General features: G+C 40.1%; 1 protein-coding gene across 2 annotated transcripts in view; it reads right to left on the bottom strand.

Moving 5' to 3' along the window:
• Positions 1–15,334, bottom strand: part of CCDC91 (coiled-coil domain containing 91) — a 113,243-nt gene extending 97,909 nt beyond the window's left edge. Inside the window, exon 1 of one of the 2 annotated variants that reach the window (XM_064730407.1) lies at positions 15,015–15,334. The gene's annotated coding sequence lies outside the window, so the exon portion shown is untranslated. The remainder of the gene's footprint in view (positions 1–15,014) is intronic. The other variant, XM_064730398.1, reaches the window with a different exon arrangement.
• Between the last annotated feature and the right edge of the window lie 386 nt (positions 15,335–15,720).

Raw genomic sequence — 15,720 nt, 5'->3', positions numbered from 1 at the left:
AGACAGAGCAAGGCTGCTCTCAGAGCTGCACCAGGATTAGGACAAAACCCTTCGGACAGAAGTTGGAATAGTGAAAATTGTGACCAGATATTGGAACAGGCTGCCCACAAACATGTTGGACCTGAGGATAAACACAAGGAATTACCCTGAAGAAGTACCCTGTCACAAAGAATCATTCCTGAGGATAATCACAAAGAATTTGACTGGACATGGCCCTGACCCACCTGTTCTAACCAGATCTGCTTTACACAGTGGTTTGGATTAGAAAACTTCCAAATGTTCCAAAAACTTCCAAAAATTCCAAACTTTCAATCCTTCCATGGATGGTCTATGTTGCAATGTATTCAGTTTAATCCACAACAGTACCATTAAAAAAAAAAAGTGAATTCACTTTTGACATTGTTCTTCAGCTGAACCGTATTCGTAACTACCAACATCTGTCCAAGATCATTTATGACTGGGTTTGCTGATGACAGAAGAACCAACCTCAAGAGAGGAGCGGGAAAGGGAAAGAGTAGCCCTAGAACCTTCAGTGCTGTAGGAGGAATAAAAGGAGTGAAAGCCTAATGAAACAGGGAGCCCACAGGGAAGATGGAGACAGACTACTGACAAGGGCTTGGAGTGACAGGACAAAGGAGAATGGCTTCACACTGACAGAGAGTAGGTTTAGACTGGGTATTAGGAAGAAATTGTTCCCTGTGAGAGTGCAGAGGCCCTGGCACAGGGTGCCCAGAGCAGCTGTGGCTGCCCCATCCCTGGAAGTGACCAAAGCCAGGCTGGACAGGGCTTGGAGCAACCTGGGATAGTGGAAGGCGTCCCTGCCCATGGCAGGGGTTGGAAATGAATGAGCTTTGCAATCACTTCCAACCCATGATCTTATGTTTCTAAGAAATATTTTCATCATGACTTCAAAGAAAACATATCTTACAGAAATGTTTCATGAAAAAGGCTGAGGTGAAATTTTGGCACTTCGGAAAGAATATCCCAACAACAAAGCAAAACTGCATGGGGATGCTTCTTCTTTGGAAGCAATAAATTATTTTGTTAATTCATTAATTTATTCAAAACCTTTCCTAGGAATCATTAAATGGTACAATTTGATCATGAACATGGTAAGACAATTACAAATAACAACTCTTTTTCTTAAAAAGAAAAGTCCAACACTTCTTAATGAATCAATGGCTCTTTGAGCCAGGTTCAGTAGGCTCAGCCTTTATCTTCCTCTCAGCCTTTGAACAGACACAGTGCTTTGCAATTCAGGACTTCCCTCTCAAGAGAAGAGCTGATATCAGTTCCAAGAATTTCATACAACCAGTCACTCCAACTATATGCTTGATTTTTCTACTGTGATTTAGGTACACAACCTTTTTACTTAGAAGCAAATAGAGGATACAGAAACACCTCCTGTTAAGAGTTTGGGAATGCCAGAACAAACTGTGGCCTTTCTTCTACAGTTCATGTCTGATAAACTAAAGAAATGGAGGGTTTAAAAGCAAAAAGAAAGGGTGACATGTTTCAAATGCATTCCCACTTAAAATATTATTGAGCTTCAAGAACTTTGACAACTGAAATTCTCCTGCTTCTCCATGTTACTGTAAGCAGCATTAGCAAATGCAATAATTTTTTTTTACCTGCAAATCACAGTAATGTGTTTTAACAGAACTTAAAAAGAGGTGTCTGCACAATGGAGAAGCTTTCCAAGAGTAAAAGGCACCAAGTTCTGCCTCAAGGCAACTTTGTCACAGAACAGGTATGTGAAAATAGAAGGTTTGACACAATCTTAGTAACATTAAGAGCATCACAGCAACACAATTTAATGTAACAACATGTCAAACAAAAATCTAGGTCTTTGAATGCATGTTCATATGGATGTGTGGCAACTTGCACTAATAAATGTCATTAATGTTATGAAAAGAGTGCTCAAGACCTTTCACATTAAAAAGGAATATATGCTTCACAGAAAAATAAAAAGTAGAAAAAAACAACTAAACAAAACCAAACCCAGGGTAATACCAGGTTTTGGCACAATGCACTACCTAGGAAAATGTGGCACTGAGTGAATCACTTATTCTAAAAACCAACACTCCTTCACAAGAAGAAGAATCTTTAAAGTAAAAAAAGAAAAAAAAAACCTCAAGAAAAAAAACCTTTAAAAATTCTGTAGATCATCTTGTCATGAACTTAAAAATGAGGCTTTTTTCTCTTATTAAAAGTAAAAAAAAAAACCAAACAAAAGAACCCAAAGAACCAAAAACGTCCACAAAATCAGCATCACATGGTAAGATAGGATTATACTAAGGAAATACATTATTTAAGATACAATTATACTAAATAAAAATACACAGCATTCTTTTATCATTCCTCTATGTCTCCCAATGAACTGGAAGACTCACTTTTCCAATTAATAAAACAACTCCCCTCAGCTTCCTCCAAACCCTGAAAGCACAGCACCTCTCACAGGGAAAGGTACTTATTTCAGGCAAGAAACAAGACACTAATCTATTTCTCTGACATTATGACATTATGTCTCAGATTTTCAAGGCTTTCTTATTTTATAGGAGTCAGTTGCTGGTCTTGAAAAAGAAAACCTTAAATAACACTGATAATATCCATTTTGCCCCAATCACCAATTAGAAATTCAGATTTTATGGAAGTTTAATGCAAAAATTAAATACAACACAACTGGTCATTAAAAAAACCCTTTTAATCCTTTGTTTGCAAGCTCTAGATATAGTGTTAGAAGAAGATCAAGGCCAGATATTACCCTCCCTCCCACACAGAAAGAAGAATGTATCATCACTGCACCTTTTGCTCCCTTTACTAGTACTTAAAAAGAAGACTTGAAGAACTTTTTGTTCACATATTAAGCAGATTAACTTGATTTTCCCTGCACTCCAAAGAGATGGTCCAGCTCATGAAGAAGCAACTCATGATGTGACTTAAAATTCCTTTTCTTATGACTCTTATGAAGCAAACTGGAGAGGTTTCACATTGTCCAACTCCCAAATCACAAATAAGTAAAATCAAAACGCTAATATGCTTTCCAACAGAAAATACTGCTGCCAGAATGTCTGTGCACATTATCTTTCCTTTTTTCATCTTCGTTTTTGGTCTGCTCCTAAGCATGCAACACAACACTTTCCATCACATGACCTTTGACCAAATGGATATTATCATAATTGTATGTTCTCTGCTGCAATCAAAAAATATAAAATATTTATTCCTCACAGAAAGGGCTGATTGCCATCAATGCCTTTGTAATATGCTGAGGGAGCTGCAAACAGAGATTCCAGATCAGGCCAGAGCAAAAACAGGATTTGAGTTCAACACCTACATGCTTTTCTTTTAATCAGATCACAACACTTTAAAGTAACTTATCACTTCAGGTTGATTCTTTACGCCTACTATGCATTCTAGAATACAGCTCTTCTCTAAGGCCCAAAGCTTTTGACAAAGATTTGTCAGAACTACCAGGCCCCTCTCAGAAAGAGGGAGATGTTTCCTAAGATGTTCCATACTCAGCAAGTTACTGAGATGTTTCCTGAGAGATTCCATACTCAGAAAGGACATTTAAGGACCAATTAAGTGAGGAGGGCACATACCAAGAATATCACACATCAGTTAACAATTAAGCAAAAATTATTTCTCATTCAAGAAGAGTTAAACTCCCCTCCCAGCCCCAAACAAACAGACAAAACCAAAATGCTTCACATCTTCCCAGTTTAAAAGAAACCAATTGTTCCTTCTCCCAACTAAATTATTTTAAACCACAATTTTCTAAGTCCTCTAAGACTTTTGCTGAACTGGAAGTAAATGCATGCCTAACAGATATTCATCCTAAAGTATAAAACTTCCAGGCATGTAGAATACAGGTAGGTACGAGAACAAACGAGTAACAAGTTGTAGTGGACAGTTATTTATACAAGCACACAGTGAAATTAGAAATAATATACTTGAGAATCTATGGAATTATTTAAGGTAACAAGGGCCTTATGTATTCATGGCTTTTAACACCAGCACTGTTTAAAGAGGACTACTGAAATTTATTCAAATTACTATGCAAAAGTGTCCCTTCTGGCAATGCTGCGAAAACCAACAGAACCTTTGGGTTCCAAAGTGCAAACTACACACTACACGTAGAGTGATATCTTCTAACTATGTTAATTACTGGGCAATTACATAGTCTTCAGTCAGCAAAATTCCCAATGAAAACAAGTTCTGCTTGACTAAAGTCAGCAAGAAAAAACTTGAATATCACAACAACAACCATTAGTGCCCTACACTTACATTCAATGGTAATTAAAAAAAAAAAAAAACTCATTTAGCAATTTAAAGTTTCAGGTGATAACTTATAATCTTCTGTAGAGACTTTGACAAAGAAATGTATGTGAATGGCCAACCATCTTCTAAAATATATGATTGTAAAAAAAATCAACTGAAAAACTCACAACTATCCTCCTTCACTCATAATTAATAGGTTATTCCTGTCATCAAATGACTAGTTGCACACTGCACAACTTACACAGAAAATTATTACTGTAAAGCATTTCACTAAATAGGAACAAAAAAAAAAACCCTTTTAAATGCCAAAATAATTTTAAGAAATTCAAACCCAGTGCATTTCTTGAGAGCAGCTGCTCAGGAGGGAGCCTGGCTGGCTGGCACCAGAATTCTGACCAGGAGCCTGCCTAAGACTAGAACTGAACTCAGCTCTGAGACTGTTGGTCGCCATTCAGCCTTCCCTCTCTTTTTCATTTGGTGTGTGGGTTTATAATTCAAACCTTCTGGAGGAACCTGGACTGGATTAATAAGCAAAAACTAGTCATTAGCCCCTGCTGTACCAAAGACAATGTCAGTGTTCCATCCTTTGTTAGCTTTACCAACTTCACATGTTCTGCAGTCATGGGGAGTTAAACCAGGTTAAATACATATAGTTTTTAAAATACATAAATTTTTCCATAGGATTCAATGTTGACATAAAATTTAACATAAAAAAATCTTTTTTAAAAAACCCCCATTGAAACCTTTATTTATTAACTAGAGACTCTAATCAGATTATGGTGTATTTTACACCATAAGGAAATTGGAAAGACAACCATTTAAAATCAAAATGCACTCTGTTTTTGCAACAACTTTGCAACTTTTTTCCTTTTTTTAAATAAAAAATATTCAAGAATGTTAGAAGGAGAATTACTTCATTTCTGAGTGTGTTTTACAAATACTATACCTAGATCATAACTTGTAAAAAGTGATTTATATTTTTGTAACTATTTTTGAGTACTCTTGCAACTCAGTATCCATTTGCTTTACTAAAAATATGCCTTTAATACAGTTCACATCACAATAACTCAATAAATTAACCTCTTCCATCTTTCCTTAACACACTCTGGAATACATTAAGAATATTTAGCAAGCCAGTATCTTGCAAAAACATTTTGAAATCTTTTACTGATAAGTTCATTTTTAACAGTATTACCTTGGTCCTCTATGAGTTACAAAGGTGGTAACTTCTAAAGGTATGCTCTGAAAATACTAGGGATTTACACTACATTATTTCAACTTGCTATAACAAAAAAATGAAAAATAAACAAACACAAAATAAAACCCAAAGAAACAACTACTAACTTTGCTCAACTGTGAAAATACCACTCAGGCAATACAGATATATTCAGATATATATCTATATCTATATCTATATCTGAATATATATACAGATATAGATATAGATATAGATGATATAGATATAGATATATAAAGAGAAAGACAATGAACACACTGATTTTCAGATAGTTAAACAAAAGGATCTATGTATAGCAAAGTCTTCAGGGCACACAGTCAATTTAAATGAAAAAGTTTCCAAATATAAGTATAATTTGACTCAGTTTTTGAAATTTTCAAGCAAATTAGTTCTTGTCTCTTCTCCACTTAAAGATTCTTAAACCAGTATTGTTCTTTCAACCCCAACAAGAGGGCAAGTCAGGAGTTTTTATAAACATTAAAGGCAGTTCAAAAGTGCATTTGTAAGGATAATTTAACTAAATCCCAGGTACATTCAATATTGATGGAAGTTAAATAGCTGTATCACGCACTTTCTGAGCACTCTTTAATTAGAAAAAGTATTTATGAAAGTCCTAAAGCAGAACCTATTTTTAGTTCCCAATAATAAATTTCATCTGGTCTTGGAGCATCAGTATCTCATTTTATCATTCATCACACTGTGATTAACCCTAAATTTCTATAAGAATATTTTTAAGTGGATTAAACAAAAGTTTTGAAGTTCTCAGTTTCTGAGACCCCTTCCAGAGTCAGTTTACAATGCTACTGTCCATCAGTGCTAAACAACTGAGACTCCTTCCAGAGCAAGTTTAGAATGCTACTGTCCATCAGTGCTAAACAAATGTGCAGGAACTTTTCCAGAGGAAAATTTAAAAAAAAAAGGAAAAAAGGAAAAAAAAGAAAAAAGAAAAAAGGGGAAAGGGGGTAGAAAGTGTTTTGGGTAAAATTCAGGTGAACAAGGTAGACCAGGCAGATATTCCAGTGGGAGTGTGTCACAGCCCACCTAACCAGGATGGAGACAGATGAAATATTCTCTGAAGGACTTGGATGAGTCTCATGATTGCTGGCCCTTTTTCTGGGTGCCTGCCAGAAATGCAACCCAGCAGAGGGGAAACAGGACTGCAAAGAGGGCATGAGGTTCTGCAGGGAGGAATTCAGGGGGGCTCAAGCTTAACTAAAACTTAACCTGGCTACTGCCATAAAAAATTACAAAAATTATTTTATAAATACAACAAGACAAGGAGGGCTAAATCTCCATCCTCACTGGATGCAGTGGAAAATAATAGTGAGGAAGAATGAGGAAAAGGCTGAGGTACTTAGTGCTGTCTTGGCCTCAGTCTTCGTAGCAAGACCAGGTGTCCCCAGGGTAGCCAGCCCTGAGAGGGAGCAGAATGAACCCCGTATTCCAGAAGATGATGCTGCTGTGCCTCTCACACACACACAGATCCACAGGCCTGGCTGGGATCCACCTAAGGGTGCTGAGCAAGCTGCTGAGAGAGCCACAGAGCCACTTCCAACCACGCACCAGCAGTCCTGGCTATTCAGGCAGCTGCTTGGACATAAGAAAGTATTCCTCCCACCTATCAAGAGAGAGGGAAGGAGGATGTGACCTGATCTCCTGTGACAAGGTGACCCACATTTTGGATGAGGGAAAGGCTTTGGATTTCTTTTTACCTGGACTTTAGTAGAACTTATCTTTTTCCAATGTCTTCACCTGGAGAAACTGGCTGCTCCTGGCTTGAACTTGAGCACTCTTTGCTGGGTAAAATAAATGGCTGGTTGAACAGGCCCAGGGAATTGTGAACAGAGTGGCTGAGGGAGTTGGGAATGTTTGGTCTGGAGAAAAGGATGCTTGGGGAGGACCTTCTGGCTCTCCACAACTCAGGAGAGCGCAGCCAGATGGGGGTCAGGCTCTGCTCCCAGGGAACAAGGGACAGGAAAAGGGGAAAGAGCGTCTTCACCAGGAGATGTTTAGATGGAATACTGGGGAAAAAAAATCTTCCACAAAAGGGTGGTCAAGCACTGGAAAAGGCTGCCCAGGGCAGTGCTGGAGCCACCAACCCTGGAGGCATTAGAAAGACTTGGATATGGCACCTGGGGACATGGGTTAGTGGTGAACTTGGCAGTGTGAGATTAATGGTTGGACCCGACCATCTTGAAGGTCTTTTCCAACCTTAACAATTCCATGATTTCAAATAAGTACAACTTTTCTTCAGTCTGTAGTGGATCAGGCCAAGATACTGACTTTTCACAGTTTGTGAACTAAAAGCAAACTGACTGTGGCATGTGCATCGTGTGGAAACCTCTTCAGAAACTCACTATTAGACTATTTCAGAAGCTGCACCCCATGGAAAGACCTTTTAAAAGCTTAACTGGCAAATGCATGCTAAAATATTTTGGTTTCCATCTAAATCTACACTAAATTCCAATCCTCAGAGACAGGATTTCCACTTTATTTCTCTCTATACACACACACTAAGCTCAAGAACGGTAACACAGTAATATGTTGTTAAAATTTTGAAAAAAGTAATCCTAGCACAAAGAACTTGACTGTAGGTCTCTCTTCCTCAGAAATTTTTCAAAAATCCCAAACATCACTGTGTTCTGCAATAAACAGAAGATACTTATATGAAAACATAGGTATTTATTAGAAATGGATCCTAAAACAAATTCAAAGTAAAGCAATTCCATCTTTCTGTAAACCCACCTCAAGATAAAAAAATTCTAGCAGTGGGTTCTGGCTAAGTATTTAGGAATAAAGAACTACAAGACCAAGTTTTTGCAACAATACACAGAATATTGGATAGCTCTTACCTGCATTCACTTTATTCAGAAACCTTAAGGAGACACAGAATAAACATTAAGGAAACACAGAATGAATTCATAGCATTTAGTACCTCTATTTATTTACAATTTAACGGAAGTTTAGATAACAAAATAATTTCTAAACCTTTGGAAGTTTTGTATTGCTAATATTTAAATTTGATGTGGAATCACTTTCACTTGAATATAAACACCAGGGAAGGAGACAACAAAATTACTTACGAGCTTCTAATTTTAAGGTTTATAAGGTTGTTACAAAGAATCCTTTTATAATCTTGTATATTGAGATCAAATTGCTTTTGAATTGATGTAATGGATTGTTAGTTTCTGCTTCCCAGACAGAAGGGGGTTTGTTCAGCTGGGTTTTTAAATGTTAAAATACTTCCAGCACTAGGTTAGCTCCTGTTTTGCTTCAGATTATATTCTCTTTTTAAGAGCATGGTTAGTAACTGATGAAGCACCTCTAAACCTGTTCCCCTTCTTCCAAATTTCTTCTGCCTCCAGCTGATGTGCCCAAAAGCACATGTGCACCAGTAAGGATGTCTACAGCAGTGATTTTCTTGAAATGTCCACAGCTTAGGGCAAGCATCTGTCATCCCTTTCAGCTAGTATTTATTCAATATCCTCTCCCACAGCTGCATCCCCTCCCCAGAGTGCTCACAGAACAGAATAGTTCCGGCTACAACAGACCTACAACAACCATCTGGTCCATCAGCCTGAGCTCTCACCAAGAGTCAGAGAACATTAGGAAGGGCATTGTCCAAGTGTCTCTGGGACATGGACACGCCTGGGGCACCGACCTGGAAGCCTCTGCCCTGCCTGGCCACCCTCACCCACAGAGGGCACCCTCAGCCTCCCTCTCTCCAAACTGGACAGACCCAAAGTTTGTCTGGCAGCTCCTCACAGGACATGCCTTCTATCATATCCATACTGAAGTATGGAATTTCCACTCCATTTTCATACACACTCGCTGTCACTTGAAAGAGATGATTGCCATTTGTGACTTTTTCATCTTCTACTCAGATCAAAAGATGCAGTGGTTTAGGGTGGCTGTGCTGAGAGCTCTTATGAATGCCACGGTTCATGGCCAGAGTGTAATTCTCCAGTATGTACAGAAACAAAAATCAATCAGCCAGCATGCTCAAACACTGATAGCAACGTCCCTGTGAACTGCTTTTCTGTAAATAACACAGCACATTAAGTCCCTTTTTTAAGTCCTTTGTTGAAGGAAAAGCAACAGCTCTAGTAACAGATCCTAACAGATCCTACAGTCTTGAAATTACTAGTTTGCTCACTGGAATAATTTGAGTTTGGATGTTTTGCAATTCAAAACGTGCTTGCACACCCTAAATCCTTCATTTCCAAAGATACCAAGTTTTAAATACTGTCAGCCCTTATGCCAGATTCCAACTGTATTTATTCCTGCAAGCAACCTACCCTCCAGCAGAGATTGCTTTGTTTGATCTGCTACAGCCAGAGGAAAGATGAAGAGAAGCAAAAGTCTCCATTTGGAACCACCTCTGCTACCACCATTAAATATTTTACTTACTTTTTCTCAAAGGAAACAAACAGCTCCAACCATTACTGTTGCACAAGCCCCTAAAATCAATTTATGTATGCGCACAAAAATTTGCCATCTTTTCCGGGACTGCACTAAAATGAGAGGAATATTCCTGGAGTCTATGGAAGAACGGGTCTGAATGGGTCTGAACCTGACCTATGTTTCACTGCAAGTGAAGACTTGCCTGACTATTTCATATTTGAGTATTATGATGCCATATGTTATCAGATAAAGAGGTTCAAATTTGGTCCTTTCATCAAGGAAAGGCAAGGAAAATGCTGAACAGGTGAAAACTCTACATTCTAAAACTCACCACAGTTGTTCATGGGAGCCCTAAAAATCAGGATTTAGCACTATATCATTTTCACTGAGTGGAAGGTTTTGAAAGACCTCAGAGTTCTACAAACTGCCTGAGATTTTAGGGGTTTTTTGTTAGGTGAGTTGTTTGGTTTTTTTTGTTTTTTTTTTTTTTTTTTTTACTAAACTAGCACTACAGTTTAGACACACTTGATTTTCTTAAAACTAAAACTTAAGAATTTTTGCAAATATAACACAAGACATATTTTTAAGCTAAATCCATTTCCAAATTCTTCCTTGAAAGACATTCAAATGAATGAATTTTTATCATTCCAATGACAAATACAAGCACCTGCTTTTTTCTTAAGGGCATTATATAGTTATGATAAATATTTCTCTTTCTGAGGATCCAAAATAACTTTATATATATTATGCCCATTCCTCTAGCTGTGATTCAAAGCGTGGGAGCATTTACTAGGCAGTGTCTGTAACAAGGTGATCACAGGAAATTTCAGCCTCATGAGAGTCAACATACTTAAGGCAGACACAGATGTCACATAAATCTGATGGGAAACTGCAGAAAAACTCAATAAAAAGTACATCCCTGAAAACCACTTGAGGAACATCCATTGCCACTTGTATGTGTAAGTAAAAAAACTTAATTCACTTTTTCTTAATTCAGAAAGTCCTCTGTGATTACTTAGAAAGAAATTTATGGGTGCACAATTCTGTTTCTCCAACCACTCCCTAGAATGGAATTTACAATTTTAATGGTTTAATTGAAAGAGTGGACAGAACCCCCAGAATTCATTTCAGTCACACCTAAAATAAATCTGCCAACTGAACAATGAAAAGGAAAAAAAGCCTGCTATGTCAGACAAGCAAAATTCTTCACACTGGTCAATCCCAACTCTTCAGGATAAAGTAATATAAATCCTACTGCATACCAAGAAAGTTTAGATAATATAATTCTACATTAAGAAAATTACAAAGCACTTGATTTTTATGTGTAAAAATAATACTACTTCTTAAGACTCAGGTCTAGAGAGCAGATACCTTTGCTTAAAGGATGCAAAGTAATGAGGGAAGATTAGGGTTGCAAGAGGCTTTATCAGAAAAGATAAATCCAACCTTCAAATTTAAGGTATTTATTTTTACTAACACTAGCAGGGGTTATTTCCACATAATTCTCAAGTCTTTAGAAGTGTGAGGTAGAAAAAACAAGTCCTGCGCTTTGAATTTCTGATGTATTCTTGCATTGATAAATGTCAAAGTAACGAAGTAATGAAGCATAACAGATGTTAAAATACAGTGCTTGAAAGTCACCTTGAAACACTTTTCAGATGATCTACCACTTACACTGCGCTTAAAAGTAGATTCAGTCCACATGACTTAAAATTTAGAGTCTGTAGCCTGAGACTTGGAGTGTAGGGAGGGGAAAGCCAAACAGCAAGCAAGCAAGCAAGGAAACAAACAAACAAAACCCAGCTGTAAAAGTTCTGAGTATCAAAACTGGTTTAACAAGATTTTTTCTGTGTCGTTATTATAACCAAATTCATTTTCCTTGAGCAGAAAGAACTTCCCTGTAGGGGCACTTGAGCATGAAGCACTGGACAGATGGACAGCAGCAGATCCCACCACACATGAGGACATGGGGCCCTGCACACACAAACCACACCTCCAGTACCTGAACATGGGCAGGAAGGCACTGTGAACCGTACATTTAAGGACTCACAGAAAGTGTGTTTCCATCATACCACAGACCTTTTCCCATTTGGTGTTGCAAGCTTTCCTGGAAGCTGGGTTTCCAGCCAAGCCCTCAGAGAGACACACGCTTAGCTATCTGTCTCAGAGCTCCATAAAGATTTGGGGAGTTACTGCTCTTAAGATTACAATTCAGCTGTTCCTGTGGAGCAGAAATATGCTTCATAGCATAGCTGCATCTTGGCATCTCTAAATCTGTGTGGTTGCCATCAGCCTGACACCACAGAAGCAGCTAACAGTACCAAGACAGCAGATACTCTTCACCAAGCTCTGGCAGTAGCTGTGTCACTTGGAAAGAAATGTGAAGGAGCTGGCCTAACAGCCCATGGTTGTTTTCAAAGACATGAAGAAAACAGCCAAGGAGCTCCTAATCAATTGTAAAAGGACTAAAACTGCACTGGGAGTGATCACTGTGTCTCCAAATCCTCATGGAGGTTTCTGTGTGAATACAACAGAAGCAATGTGTCATCTGGTACACTCAGTTTTCAACCACTCCAGGTAGAATCAAACTGGTAGGAAGCCTTAAACTTAATTATAACAATGGTCAGAGAGAGATCTGGATGAAAACAAATCCAAAGGCAACAGACCCTATTTTAATGCCAATTGTCTCAATCTGGTGTGCACTTGACCCAGCCACGCCCTCAGTTGAGCTAAAACACCATTTCAGCTTCAGTGTCCCAGACTAACAGCAAAAAGTGTTACTGGTGGAACAATTCACACTGACACATTGAGGCACAGAGCACAGAAACTTATCTCCTGTACTTAATTGTCTTCAAAATACTCTAAAGAATCTCTTTAAGAAGCTCTGAGAAAAGGCTCTGGGATTATCTACCCTTCTTTGAGCTTCCAAGCATCACCTGTTTGAACGCTACTGTGATTTTCTTCTTTCAGGTCCTACCAGCATGAGGGTCACTACTGCACTCAACAGACACTGTCTGCCCTGCAGTCTGTGTTTGAGGATGGTCAGCAGTCTGCTTCCAGAACTAGGGAGTGAGAAACTGAGAGCCCCTGAAGGAAAAACAAGGAAGTAATTACAACACTTGCATCAATATTTACTCTAGACAGTCAAGCCATGGATGTGGAGGCACTCAGATCGTGGTCATATATTCAAAAAAAATATGTGGAAGAGCAAAATCTGAAGAACAGAAAGGCAAACAGCCAGGAAGTGCTGAGAACAGAAACTATATAAACAGGTCTGCTGAAACAGGTGTTCAAGCACTGCGACAAACACTACCCGTAATTCCTAAATTGCTGTAGGAAGGTGGCAAAAGATGCATTCACAGTGTGCAATTGACTGGCAAAAAGAATTGCTAGGAGAGAAAAGAAAAACTGTTTATGAAATAAACTAGAGTCTACTGACAAGAACCAAAGCCGCAGGCAGAGCTCAGCATGACAATATCCCAGAGCAGAAGGGTGGGCTCGGGCGCTGAGGAATCAAGAGGACACAGTCAACCCTGTTACACAGATCAGAAGCCTCAAAATTCCTAAAATATTTAAAGAGCAGATTTACAGAAAGTGGTTTAGATGCCTGAAGATTCTGAGAGATTTTCAGGAATACTTCAACACCTAACTCCGTTTACAGTAACAGATACTAGGCGCCCACGCACCTCTGAAAAATCACGCAGGGTATTTCACAACTGAAAGATTCTGGACAATGTTTGAAAACTTGGCCATGTACAGTCTGGTCTTGGAAGCAGATGAACAAAGAACTCATAGCCAGGATTTCCAAACCTCTGGGCTAGAGAACTACTCCAAGGGTTCTCCCATTGACAAGGGACAATAATTTTCTGGTGCAGAGAAGGAAGACGCAGGGAAGGAAGGCAGGCCCTTGCTGCACCTCTGAACTAATTCTCAAATCCCCTTTTGGGGCGATCCTTATGCCCTGTGAAAAATGCATGTATTTTATAATTGGCTTTTCACAAATATTAAAATTAATATGTGTTGTGTTAGAAAGTAATGCTGTTTTAATTCTCTCAAGTAGTGTGTTAAATATAGCTTTAGTTTATAAAAAATAGTAACTATGCTATGTAGGGTAAAATAGAAACTATGCTATGTAGGATACTTTTTAAAAAGAAAGGACTCGCAGCGAGATAGCAGCCAGAGGACACCTAAATCTTTTAGAGAAAAAGAATTTATTGCCCTCTTATCAGAAGAAACAAATTTCTTCCCGCCTCGAAGGTGCTGTCAGGATTCTGATGAAGAAGTTGTTGATGACCAGGCAGAATCCTGTGTTTGAATGGAATTTATGCATCATGTATGAAGTGTATGAACATGCAACAGGCTATTGTTTTTAAGGGTTAATCCTTTGTTAACGGGTGTCTTTTTTCGGGCTTGTGCTGCCCAGAAAAAGGTACCCGGACATCCATAACTCTTTGTCTCTATTGTCTCATACTGTCCTAATTCAAACTGTCCAAATTATTATTACTCTAATTGTATTCCTATTTTTATAACCATTTTATTACTACGAAACTTTTACAGTTTTAAAAACAAGTGATTGGCGTTTTTCACATGCCCATCATTAAGGGCATCACCAGCGCCACACGCGATGTCAGTGCTGCGGCACAGGGAGGGCTCCACAGGGCAGGCAGGTGAGGGGGCAGATGAAGGAAAGAGAAGGCAGGTGCAAGTAGGAAAAGGCAGGAGAAGGCAGGTGTTGGCAGGAGGAGACAGGTGAGGGCAAGTGAAGGCAGATGGAAGCAGGTGGAGGCAGTAGGGAACAGATGAAGCTGCAGCAGCTGGAGGCAGGAGAATGGCGGCAGGTGGAGCCGGACCTCGAAGGGCCCATCCCTGCGGCCACGCTCCGGCCGGGCTCTGCCGCCCGCTCGGCCAGCGCAGCTCCTGGCTGTGACCCGGGGCTGGCGGGGCTATGACCCGGCTCGGACCGGGGCTGGCAGGGCTCAGAGCCAGCCGGGACCAGCCCCGCTCCTGCCCCGGCCCGTCCCCGCTCCCCGCCGGCGCGGCCTCACCCGGATGTGGATCCGGCCGCCCCCCCGCTCCCCGCGGCCCAGGTCACCTTGATGCCTCCGAGCGGAATTGTCTGTCCCCAGGCTGGGCTGTCTCACCTTGTGTAAACGCAACTGATGGCGTCAGATAACTTCTACAATACGGGTTGCTTAATGAAGGAAACAACCTTGTGTTTGTAGCATTGCGTAAGATTGCATCACCGGATAAATATGCATTAGGTAGGCGGAGAGCGTGGATTAGATAGGCGGGTCCACCATGTGAGTTTTGCTTTACAAAAGATTGCGAGTTGTTACCACCTGAGCGTGGTTTGTGGAAAGCCCCACTGTGCGCCCTTTGGAGAATAAACAGAATTCATTCTGTAAACTCTCTAGACTGCTGTGTTTGTGTTTAGGGCGCTCCTGAAGTCCGGAACAGCCCCCGCAGCGCCGGGCGCTGCTGCTCATCCCGGCCGGGCTCGGGGCCGCCCCCGCCGCTCGCTGATCCTGCCGGGCAGGGCTGGAATCACGGCTGGAATCAACCACATCTGGCTGGAATCACGGCTGGAATCAACCCCGGCATCACCCCCGGCCCTCGATAGAGCCTCTGCCCCTTGCCCTTTGGTTCCCGGTCCGTGTTTGCTCACCCGGCCCGACTGTGGGTTCGGTAAGTGGCAGAGCATCAGCGGTGTCTCTTCAGTGTCACCCCAGAATCACGGGGTCCTGAGGGTTGGAAGAGACCTCTGGAGATCATCCAGTCCAACCTCTGTGCCAGGACAG

The sequence above is a fragment of the Zonotrichia leucophrys genome, chromosome 1A (genome assembly GCF_028769735.1).
Source record: "Zonotrichia leucophrys gambelii isolate GWCS_2022_RI chromosome 1A, RI_Zleu_2.0, whole genome shotgun sequence".
Lineage (NCBI taxonomy): Eukaryota > Metazoa > Chordata > Aves > Passeriformes > Passerellidae > Zonotrichia > Zonotrichia leucophrys.
This window is presented reverse-complemented; position numbering and strand designations above follow the sequence as displayed.